This window comes from Odocoileus virginianus, chromosome 10, assembly GCF_023699985.2.
Source record: "Odocoileus virginianus isolate 20LAN1187 ecotype Illinois chromosome 10, Ovbor_1.2, whole genome shotgun sequence".
In the NCBI taxonomy this organism is placed as follows: Eukaryota; Metazoa; Chordata; class Mammalia; order Artiodactyla; family Cervidae; genus Odocoileus; species Odocoileus virginianus.
The window spans coordinates 59,315,715-59,329,006 of NC_069683.1; the positions used below are offsets into that span (position 1 = coordinate 59,315,715).

Genomic DNA, 13,292 nt, shown 5'->3' on the forward strand with positions numbered 1-13,292 from the left:
TATATTTGAATTAAGCATCCTGGCATCACTACCCACCCACTTACCCAAGTCAGAAGTTTCAGGATCATCTTGCCCCTGCCATCTAAACATACTACTGTATTTCCAAAAGATTTCCAAACTATACCATACAGTGAACACCAAATGATTATCATGGGATCCACCTCCATCCCTGGCCAGAGCAGATTGTTTCAGAGGTTATTACATAAACCAACCAATTTCAATCTTAGTCACTCTCCAGAAATCTAAAATGGTTTACTCTATAACTAAGGAGAACTGGAAAGACACTGGCAGAGACCATTTCTATCATGAGGCACAGAATTCAGTAAAAATTTATCAGTATCAAGAAAAACAAAAACAGAACAAAGAGGGGAAGAAAAGGAAAATAGCAAGAAGACTCATGAAAGCATTCGTGACTCTAGTTCCAGGTATTCCTAAAACTCAGCTGCATTGCTATATGTCCTATGAGACTTTTATACTCTAATAGTGATGAAAGAGGAGAGTGAAAAAGTTAGCTTAAAACTCAACATTCAAAAAACTAAGATCATGGCATCTGGTCCCATCACTTCATGGAAAATAGATGGAGAAAAAATGGAAACAGTGACAGACTTTATTTTCTTGGGCTCCAAAATCACTGCAGATGGTAACTGCAGCCATGAAATTAAAAGATGCTTGCTCCTTAGAAGAAAAGTTATGACCAACCTAGATAGCATACTCAAAAGCAGAGACACTACTTTACCAACAAAGGTCCATCTAGTCATAGCTATAGTTTTTCCAGTAGTCATGTGTGGATGTGAGAGTTGGACTATAAAGAAAGCTGAGTGCCAAAGAATTGATGCTTTTGAACTGTGGTGTTGGAGAAGACTCTTGAGAGTCCCGTGGACTGCAAGGAGATCCAACCAGTCCATCCTGAAGGAAATCAGTCCTGAATATTCATTGGAAGGACAGATGCTGAAGCTGAAGCTCCAATACTTTAGCCACCTGATGCAAAGAGCTGACTCATTGGAAAAGACCCTGATTCTGGGAAAGACTGAAGGCAGGAGGAGAAGGGGACGACAGAGGATGAGACAGTTGGATGACATCACCAACTCGATGGACTTGAGTTTGAGCAAACTCCAGGAGTTGGTGATGGACAGGGAAGCCTGGTGAACTGCAGTCCATGGGGTTGTGAAGAGTAGGACACAACTGAGCAACTGAAGTGAACTGAAACCAATTTAAATTTCGTTTCTGTTACCTACAACCAATAGTTCCAACTAATATATACTCTTTCCTCTTCATCCTTAAAGCAACAGCCCTAGATCAGACCTGCTTATTTCTCATCTGGAAAAACCAAATTAGCCTCCATAGCCCCTGTCTTTCCTGCTCCCTTTCATTCTCCAACTCCCACTCTAAATACATTTAGAGCAATGCAAAGGGCACATCTGACCACAGTACTACTCTTCTCTGACTACCTGTCATAAGGACTATTTTTACTCCTCTTCTTTCCGACCAATAGATTCAATTTTATTTGAAGATATAATGTGCCTCCCTTCCTGGAAAGTAAAGGCTTAATCAAGTCTCCAATAAAGTGGAAATAAAGTACTGTGTAGGACTTTCTGGAAGTTAAGAAAAAGAGGGAATCCTCTCTACTGTTATGTAATCTAAGAGGCACTTTTTAAAGACAACAGAGTGACAAAACTAGAAGCCTGGGTCCCAGAAGGCCATACTACCATTAAACTACCTGATTTCCTTTTTGTAAAAGAAAAGTTAACTACCTTTACATTCTATATATTTTATATTAACCAATGGCTATTCTGAAGTTCTCTAATAAATACAAGTGAATGTAATTTGATGATACACCTACTATTGCATAAATCAAACTTCATGGTTTACAAAATCCTATCAACCAGTACAGTTTCACCTCTTTTGTTTTATAACCTAACACTGCTAAGTCCCTTAGAGTTAAATTCACACACACACACACACACACACACACACACACACTTTACACCACGCTCCCTCTTACTCCCACACCTCTGCTCCCACAAGTCCTTGTGCACACACACCTCCATGTGCGAGGCTGCTTCTTGCTCACTCTTTAAATCTCAACTCAGGCATCACTTCCTCAGTAAGCCTGCACATGAAATCCTTCTTCCCTAATACCCTGACATGCCACGGCATCATGAGATTACACACTGGAAGGATGTGGCTACTTAATTAAATAATGAGTTCCCCAAAAGTCCAAACTCTATGTGCTTCTATTTCCCAAGTATATGAAAGTATCTGGCAAAAAGTAAGCATTCAATAAATGTGCATTACAATTAGCTGAACTGACTCTTCCAACAACTCAGGGTAGAGACTTCAGGCAGCAGCCTGCGTCCCAGCATTAAATATCAGGCACTGAAAGAAAGACGCCTCTGTGACACAGTGGACACTCTCACTCCTTTATACAACAACGACACATGGTCCATTCTGTATAGCTCTCCTACCTCCACTTCATTTGTACTGATTTTGTTGCTAATTTTCACTATTATTCACTCACCTCACCACTTCAGCATGATTTATGTTCCCCTCCCCTCACAACATGACCTAAGTTCTCTTGCTGATTTTAATTTCAATCCTCCATCTTACCTTGAAGAATTTATAAACTACCCATGTGACTCTTGACCTAAGAGAGGTCCCAGGAATCTTCTCATGTGTAGCATCATAAGTAACCACACTCCTCTTCCCATCTAACAGTCAAAACCTAAAGACAGAACCAAGACAGAAAAGTGCCACCAAGGAAAATATACATATTTATATACATATATGTTATATATGTATATAAAAGACATAAAATTTATACATGTAAACTATAGGTTTTACATATAATGTGTGTGTGTGTATATATATATAAATATGTATATGTCTTGAGGTACTTGAGGACTTCTGCATTGGTCATGAAAAAATAAATGCCACATCAGATTAAAAATATACAGAAATGAAAATAAAAGGAGAAAATATAAGAAACAACTGTTTCTAGACACTGACTCTCAGTTGTGCAGGACTGAGAAAAGAGAAACAGTGAGTGTCACAATTACACTCTACTGGTTCTTGCCTGCTGGCACTTTCCAGACAAAGGCACAAGGAGAGGTAAAGCAAGCACAGTATGACAATCTCACTGAGCCAAAGAAATAGAATTTTAACTTCATGATGATGGAGACAGGGTATCCATGAAAAGGAACCTACACAGAGAAAGAGTTCCAGGAAAGTATATGAGACCCCGGTAGTCTTTAACTCAATAACAAACTGAACGTGTTTAGAATGCGAGTCCACAGGGATACACAGAATAAATCCATGTAGGAAACAGTTATCAGAGTGACTACCATGCAAGGAACAGCTGTGCTATTTCCAGCAGCGCAATGGTAAAGAATCTGCCTGCCGATGCCGGAGATGCAAGAGATGCAGGTTCAATCCCTAGGTCGGGAAGATTCCCTGAGGTAAGAAATGGCAACCTGCTCCAGTATTCGTACCTGGAAAATTCCACAGACAGAGAAGCCTGATGAGCTACAGTCCCTGGAGTTGCAAAGAGTCAGATACAACTGAGCACACACACATAAGCAGAGAGATCTCCAGAGCTCACAAACCACCAGAAGATCAGCAGAGAAACCACAAAACTAGAATTAAAAAAGACTGGAAAAGAAACCTAGAGAAAAACTGGAAAAAAAAAAAAAAAGCCTCATGGCTCAGCTGGTAAAGAATCTGCCTGCAAGGCAGGAGATATGGATTCAATCCCTGGGTTGGAAGATCCCCTGGAGAAGGCAACAGCTGACTACCCAGTCCAGTATTCTGACCTGTAGAATTCCATGGACTGTGTAAAAAAAATAAATAAGAATGCTAAAAAAAAAACCAACTAACCAAATGAAGCTAGGAGAAAGAAGAGAAAAAGGAATAAAAACAAATGCGACAAATAGAAAACAGACTGGCAAGAAGAGAAACTCAAACATATCTATAATTATATTAAACATAAATAATCTAAGTAGTATCTAATAGGATCTTTCTATATCTAAACCACCCAATATGGTAGCCACGAATCTAGCCATATGTGTCTATGAATACAAAAAAATCTGGCTAGTGAGACTAAAGAAATGATCTTTCAACCTGATAACTTCAATAAATTTTGACTAAAAATTTAAAACTCAATGTGACTATCATATTAGATAGTGGAGAAAATTCTCTAATTTAAAAGGATGAAATTGATAAGCTAAATAAAAAGGCCAAGCCTTTATATAGACTGTCCACAAGAAATACACTTTCAACATAAAATAAAGATACATTAAAACTAAAAAAATTTTTTTAAAGATACACCATGAAAGCAAAAATAGTAACAAAACTAAAAAGGCTTTATTAACATAAGACAGAAGTAGGCCTTAAAAAAGAATATTACCAGAAATAGAGGAACATTTCATGATACTGTAATCATCAACTCATCAACAAGATATAACTATCCTAAATGTGTATGTACCTAACAAGACTGCAAAATACATGAGGTAAAACTGACAAAACCAGAAGAAGAAAAAGACAAATTCATAAGACAGAGATTTTACACTATAAACTTTCTCCCAAGTTGACATTCACAGACCACCACAACTATCAACAACACCTGAATATACATACATTTCAATTACACAAGAAATTTTCACCAAGATAGAGCATAGGCTAAGCCATAAACTCAGCCTCATAAGTTTTTTAAAAAACTAAATTATACACAGTATGTTTTATGACAACTGAATTAAATTTGAAGCCAGAAACAAAAACAAAAAGGGTTAAATCCACAAATTCCTGGTTAAATCCATAAATTCATATATAGTCTGTAAGTTTAAAAAGTAACAAAGTTAATTAGAAAATATTTTGAAATGGATGACAATGAAAATATAAAAATCAGTTACATGGAGATAAACCAGTGCTAGGAGAAAAATTTGTAGATTATAAATACTCAATTAGAAAACAAGAAAGGTTTAGAATGAAAGACCTATGTACCCACTTCAGGAAGTTAGAAGAAAAGGAAATTAAACACAAAATATAGACTTCCTGAGACCCGAATGGCGGCGCACGCTGGGGCCGCGGAGGGAAAAAGCGCACCGTACCCGGGGAGATTGCGCCCAAGCCTCTGGCTGCCTGGGCCGCTCGACGCGGAGGGAAAAGGCGTGCCACACCCGGAAGAGTACGCCCAAGCCTCTGGCTGCCTGAACCGCTCAGGCCGGGAAGGCACAAAACGCAGGTGCAACCGGGGAAGGCACAAAACGCAGGTGCAACCGAATCCGCGCTTTTGTGGAGAACCCGAAAACTGGAACCGCACTCAACGCAGGGCCCGCTCCACATAGAGCAGCCGGGAGCCTGAGCAGTGTAGACGGCGAAAGCACAGACACCCATGAGCAGGGCAAAGCCAGTGTGGCCGGAACACGGTGAGCGCTATCCACACAGAGAGGTATCTGTCTGCAGCGCCCCGCCCTCCCCGTAGCAGGACTGAACTGAACTAGAGAACCTAAATAAGAGATCACCTCCGCCCGCCTGTGTCAGGGCGGAAATTAGACACCAAAGAGACGGCAAACAGAAGCCAAATAAACAAAGGGAACCGCTTCAGAAAGGACCGGTGAAACAGATTGAAATCCCTGAAGGTAACACCGACTACACCAGAAGGGGCCTATAGGTATTGAGAAGTGTAAGCTGGAAAGAGGAGCTATCTAAAATTGAACTGAACCTACACTGACCGCAACAACTCCAGAGAAATTCCTAGATATATATGTATATATATTTTTTTAATTTAAAAAAAAAAAAGAATTTTTTTTCTTTCTTATTTTTTCTCTTTTATTTTCTTTTAAAATTCCCTATTACTCCCCCATTACTCCTCAACTTTCATTTTCATATATTTTTAAGATTTTTTTAATTAGGGAAAAAAACGTTTTTCTTTTTTTTTCTTTTTCTTGTTTTTCTCTCCTATTTCCTTTTAAAGTCCTCTAATACTCCTCTATTATTCCTTAATTTTCATTTTCATTTCACTATAACCTTGCCGAGAGAGAGAGAGAAACCCTATTTTTGAACCAAACTTCATATACATTTCTAAAATTTTTTTGTGTCTTTGTTTTTGTTTTTAAATATTGTATTTCAAAGAGTCTAACCTCTACACTAGATTTGTAATCTTTGTTTTTCAGTATGTGATATAAATTTTGGACATTTAATAATCCAATATTCAGTTCCAATTTCTATTCAGGAGTGTGATGATTACTCTCCCACTTTTAACTCTGTTTTCTACCTCAGAACACCTCTATTTCCTCCTTTTCCCTTCCCTTCCCAATCCAACTCTGTGAATCTTTGTGGGCATCTGGGCTACGGAGAACACTTTGGGAACAGATAACTGCGTAGATCTGTCTCTCTCCTCTTGAGTCCCCCTTTTCTCCTCCTGCTCACATCTATCTCCTTCCTCCCTCTCCTATTCTTCATGTAACTCTGTGAACCTCTCTGGTTGTCTCTCACGGTGGAGAGTCTTTTCACCATTAACCTAGAAGTTTTATTATCAGTGCTGTATAGTTGGAGAAGTCTTGAGACTATTGGAAGAATAAAACTGAAATTGAGAGGCAGGAGACTTAAGCCCAAAACCTGAGAAAACCAGAAAACTCCTGACTACACAGAACATTAAGGAATAAGAGACCATCCAAAAGCCTCCATACCTACACCAAAACCAGCCACCACCCAAGAGCCAATAAGCTCCAGTACAAGACATACCACGCAAGTTCTTTAGCAACGCAGGAACACAGACCTGAGTGTCAACATACAGGCTGTCCAAAGTCACACCTAACACATAGACCCATCGCAAAACTCATTACTGGACACTCCATTGCACTCCAGAGAGAAGAAATCCAATTCCACGCACCAGAACGCTGACACAAGCTTCCCTAACCAGGAAACCTTGACAAACCAATCGTCTAACCCCACTCACTGGGTGAAACCTCCACAATAAAAAGGAACCACAGACCACAAGAATACAGAAAGCCCACTCCAGACACAGCAATCTAAACAAGATGAAAAGGCAGAGAAATACCCAACAGGTAAAGGAACATGAAAAAAGCCCACCAAGTCAAACAAAAGAGGAGGAAATAGGGAATCTACCTGAAAAAGAATTTAGAATAATGATAATAAAAATGATCCAAAATCTTGAAAACAAAATGGAGTTACAAATAAATAGCCTGGAGACAAAGATTGAGAAGATGCAAGAAATGTTTAACAAGGACCTAGAAGAAAATTTAAAAAGTCAATTAAAAATTAATAATGAAATAAATGAGATCAAAAACACTCTGGAGGGAGCCATGAGTAGAATAACAGAGACAGAAGATAGGATAAGTGAGTTAGAAGATAAAATGGTGGAAATAAATGAAGCAGAGAGGAAAAAAGAAAAAAGAATCAAAAGAAATGAGGATAACCTCAGGGACCTCTGGGAAAATGTGAAACACCCCAACATTCGAATCATAGGAGTCCCAGAAGAAGAAGACAAAAAGAAAGACCATGAGAAGTTACTCGAGGAGATAATAGCTGAAAACTTCCCTAAAATGGGGAAGGAAATAGCCACCCAAGTCCAAGAAACCCAGAGAGTCCCAAACAGGATAAACCCAAGGCGAAACACCCCAAGACACATATTAATCAAATTAACAAAGATCAAACACAAAGAACAAATATTAAAAGCAGCAAGGGAGAAACAACAAATAACACACAAAGGGATTCCCATAAGGATAACAGCTGATCTATCAATAGAAACCCTTCAGGCCAGAAGGGAATGGCAGGACATACTTAAAGTAATGAAAGAGAATAACCTACAACCTAGATTACTCTACCCAGCAAGGATCTCATTCAGATATGAAGGAGAACTCAAAAGCTTTACAGGCAAGCAAAGGCTGAGAGAATTCAGCACCACCAAACCAGCTCTTCAACAAATACTAAAGGATCTTCTCTAGAGAGGAAACACAGAAAGGTGGTATAAACGTGAACCCCAAACAACAAAATAAATGGCAACAGGACCATACCTATCAATAATTACCTTAAATGTAAATGGGGTGAATACCCCAACCAAAAGACAAAGGCTGGCTGAATGGATACAAAAGCAAGACCCCTATATATGCTGTCTACAAGAGACCCACCTCAAAACAAGGGACACATACAGACTGAAAGTGAAGGGCTGGAAAAAAATATTCCACGCAAACGGAGACCAAAAGAAAGCAGGAGTCGCAATACTCATATCAGATAAAATAGACTTTCAAATAAAGGCTGTGAAAAGAGACAAAGATGGACACTACATAATGATCAAAGGATCAATCCAAGAAGAAGAAATAACAATTATAAATATATATGCACCCAACATAGGAGCACCGCAATATGTAAGGCAAACGCTAATGAGTATGAAAGAGGAAATTAATAGTAACACAATAATAGTAGGAGACTTTAATACCCCACTCACAACTATGGATAGATCAACTAAACAGAAAATGAACAAGGAAACACAAACTTTAAAGGACACAATGGACCAGCTAGACCTAATTGACATCTATAGGACGTTTCACCCCAAAACAATCAACTTCACCTTTTTCTCAAGTGCACACGGAACCTTCTCCAGAATAGATCACATCCTGGGCCATAAATCTAGTCTTGGTAAATTCCAAAACATTGAAATCATTCCAGTCATCTTTTCTGACCACAGTGCAGTAAGATTAGATCTCAATTACAGGAAAAAAATTATTAAAAATTCAAACATATGGAGGCTAAACAACACGCTTCTGAATAACCAACAAATCATAGAAGAAATCAAAATATGCATCGAAATGAATGAAAATGAAAACACAACAACCCAAAACCTATGGGACACTGTAAAAGCAGTGCTAAGGGGGAAGATTCATAGCTTACAGGCCTACTTCAAGAAACAAGAAAAAAAGTCAAATAAATAACCTAACTCTACACCTAAAGCAACTAGAGTAGGAAGAAATGAAGAACCCCAGGGTTAGTAGAAGGAAAGAAATCTTAAAAATTAGGGCAGAAATAAATGCAAAAGAAACTAAAGAGACCATAGCAAAAATCAACAAAGCTAAAACCTGGTTTTTTGAAAAAATAAACAAAATTGACAAACCATTAGCAAGACTCATTAAGAAACAAAGGGAGAAGAACTAAATTAACAAAATTAGAAACGAAAATGGAGAGATCACAACAGACAACACTGAAATACAAAGGATCATAAGAGACTACTACCAGCAGCTCTATGCCAATAAAATGGACAACTTGGAAGAAATGGACAAGTTCTTAGAGAAGTATAACTTTCCAAAACTGAACCAGGAAGAAATAGAAGATCTTAACAAACCCATCACAAGCAAGGAAATTGAAACTGTAATCAGAAATCTTCCAGCAAACAAAAGTCCAGGACCAGATGGCTTCACAGCTGAATTCTACCAAAAATTTAGAGAAGAGCTAACACCCATCTTACTCAAACTCTTCCAGAAAATTGCAGAAGAAGGTAAACTTCCAAACACATTCTATGAGGCCACCATCACCTAATTCCAAAACCAGACAAAGATGCCACAAAAAAAGAAAACTACAGGCCAATATCACTGATGAACATAGATGCAAAAATCCTTAACAAAATTCTAGCAAACAGAATCCAACAACATATTAAAAAAATCATACACCATGACCAAGTGGGCTTTATCCCAGGAATGCAAGGATTCTTTAATATCTGCAGATCAATCAATGTAATACACCACATTAACAAATTGAAAGATAAAAACCATATGATTATCTCAATAGATGCAGAAAAAGCCTTTGACAAAATTCAACATCCATTTATGATTAAAACTCTCCAGAAAGCAGGAATAGAAGGAACATACCTCAACATAATAAAAGCTATATATGACAAACCCACAGCAAGCATCACCCTCAATGGTGAAAAATTGAAAGCATTTCCCCTGAAATCAGAAACAAGACAAGGGTGCCCACTCTCACCACTACTATTCAACATAGTTTTGGAAGTGTTGGCCACAGAAATCAGGGCAGAAAAAGAAGTAAAAGGAATCCAGATAGGAAAAGAAGAAGTGAAACTCTCACTGTTTGCAGATGACATGATCCTCTACATAGAAAACCCTAAAGACTCTACCAGAAAATTACTAGAGCTAATCCATGAATATAGTAAAGTTTCAGGATATAAAATTAACACACAGAAATCTCTTGCATTCCTATACACTAACAATGAGAAAACAGAAAGAGAAATTAAGGAAACGATACCATTCACCACTGCAACAAAAAGAATAAAATACTTAGGAGTATATCTACCTAAAGAAACAAAAGACCTATACATAGAAAACTATAAAACACTGATGAAAGAAATCAAAGAGGACACAAACAGATGGAGAAATATACCGTGTTCATGGATTGGAAGAATCAATACTGTCAAAATGGCTATACTACCCAAAGCAATCTATAGATTCAATGCAATCCCTATCAAACTACCAACGGTATTTTTCACAGAACTAGAACAAATAATCTCACAATTTGTATGGAAATACAAAAAACCTCGAATAGCCAAAGTAACCTTGAGAAAGAAGAATGAACTGGAGAAATCAACCTGCCTGACTTCAGACTCTACTACAAAGCCACAGTCATCAAGACAGTATGGTACTGGCACAAAGACAGAAATATAGATCAATGGAACAGAATAGAAAGCCCAGAGATAAATCCACGAACCTATGGTCACCTTATCTTCGACAAAGGAGGCAAGGATATACAATGGAAAAAAGACAACCTCTTTAACAAGTGGTGCTGGGAAAACTGGTCAACCACCTGTAAAAGAATGAAACTAGAACACTTTCTAACACCATACACAAAAATAAACTCAAAATGGATTAAAGATCTAAACATAAGACCAGAAACTATAAAACTCCTAGAGGAGAACATAGGCAAAACACTCTCCAACATAAATCACAGCAGGATCCTCTATGACCCACCTCCCAGAATATTGGAAATAAAAGCAAAAATAAACAAATGGGACCTAATGAAACTTAAAAGCTTTTGCACAACAAAGGAAACTATACGCAAGGTGAAAAGACAGCCCTCAGACTGGGAGAAAATAATAGCAAATGAAGCAACAGACAGAGGATTAATCTCAAAAATATACAAGCAACTCCTCCAGCTCAACTCCAGAAAAATAATTGACCAAATCAAAAAATGGGCCAAAGAACTAAACAGACATTTCTCCAAGGAAGACATACAGATGGCTAAAAAGCACATGAAAAGATGCTCAACATCACTCATTATCAGAGAAATGCAAATCAAAACCACAATGAGGTACCATTACACGCCAGTCAGGATGGCTGCTATCCAAAAGTCTACAAGCAATAAATGCTGGAGAAGGTGTGGAGAAAGGGAACCCTCTTACACTGTTGGTGGGAATGCAAATTAGTACAGCCACTATGGAAAACAGTGTGGAGATTTCTTAAAAAGCTGAAAATAGAACTGCCATATGACCCAGCAATACCACTTCTAGGCATACACACTGAGGAGACCAGATCTGAAAGAGACACGTGCACCCCAATGTTCATCGCAGCACTGTTTATAATAGCCAGGACATGGAAGCAACCTAGATGCCCATCAGCAGACGAATGGATGCGGAAGCTGTGGTACATATATACCATGGAATATTACTCAGCCATTAAAAAGAATTCATTTGAATCAGTTCTAATGAGATGGATGAAACTGGAGCCCATTATACAGAGCGAAGTAAGCCAGAAAGATAAAGACCATAACAGTATACTAACACATATATATGGAATTTAGAAAGATGGTAACGATAACCCTATATGCAAAACAGAAAAAGAGACTCAGATGTATAGAACAGACTTGTGGACTCTGTGGGAGAAGGCAAGGGGGGGATGTTTCAAGAGAACAGCATCGAAACATGTATATTATCTAGGGTGAAACAGATCACCAGCCCAGGTTGGCTGCATGAGACAAGTGCTTGGGCCTGGTGCACTGGGAAGACCCAGAGGGATGGGGTGGAGAGGGAGGTGGGAGGGGGGACCGGGATGGGGAATACATGTAAATCCATGGCTAATTCATTTCAATGTATGACAAAAACCACTGCAATGTTGTAAAGTAATTAGCCTCCAACTAATAAAAATAAATGGAAAAAATAAATAAATAAATAAATAAATGGAAAAAAAAAATAAATAAAAAATAACACAAAATATAAAATAGAAAAGAAATAATAAAGACAATGGAAATCAACAGAATGTACACAAGCAGAAAATCAATGAACCTAAAGGTCAATTCTTTGAAAAAAAAAGATTAATAAAATTGATAAACCTAAAACTATACTGACCAAGGAAACAAAGAAAAAATAGAAATAGCTAAAATCAGGAATGAAGGAGGGGACATAAATTCAACAATTTAGATGACATAAACAAATCCTTGCAAATCCAAATTACCATAACTCAAGAATAAAAGGAAAACATTTAATACAGATATTAACAGAATTAAATTTGCACTTTAAGCATCCCACAAACAGAATGCTAGGCACAAACAGTCTGACTAGTAAGCTCTAACAATCATTTAAGGAAGAAACCACACCAATCTTAACACAAACTTTTCTACAAACACAAGAGGGAATATTTCCTAATTCATATGTGAGGCCAGCATTACCCTTAACACTAAAACCCAATATCCTTCATAAACACTGATGCAAAACTTCTCAACCAACTGTGGGCAAATCAAATCATAAAAAAAAACATATTCAGTAAAATTCATATGTAAATAAATATAAATAAAATATTTTATAAAGAAAAATGACCAAACAGGGTTTATCCCAGGAATTCAGCTCCCTAGAACATTAAAACATTAACCAATGTAATTCTTCATGTGGCTTCCCTGGTGGCTCAGAGGGTAAAGCGTCTGCCTGCAATGTGGGAGACCAGGGTTCGATCCCTGGGTTGGGAAGATCCCCTGGAGAAGGAAATGGCAACCCACTACAGTATTCTTGTCTGGAGAATCCCATGGACAGAGGAGCTTGGTGAGCTATAGTTTATGGGGTCACAAAGAGTCGGACACAACTGAGTGGCTTCACTTTCACTTTCAACAGAATAAAAGAGAAAAATCATATGATTAGATTAACAGATGTGTAAAAGGTATTTGACAAAATCCAATGCTTATTCAATACACCAACTCTCAGGGAAAAAAATAAAAATAGAGGGGAATTTACTCAATCTAAAAGGGCATACATGAAAAGCCCACAGCTAATATCATGCTTTCAGGTG

General features: G+C 37.9%; 1 protein-coding gene across 2 annotated transcripts in view; it reads right to left on the minus strand.

Annotated features, from left to right (window-relative positions):
- Nucleotides 1-13,292, minus strand: part of CWF19L2 (CWF19 like cell cycle control factor 2) — a 153,038-nt gene that overhangs the window by 127,510 nt on the left and 12,236 nt on the right. The gene's annotated exons all lie outside the window — the stretch shown is intronic.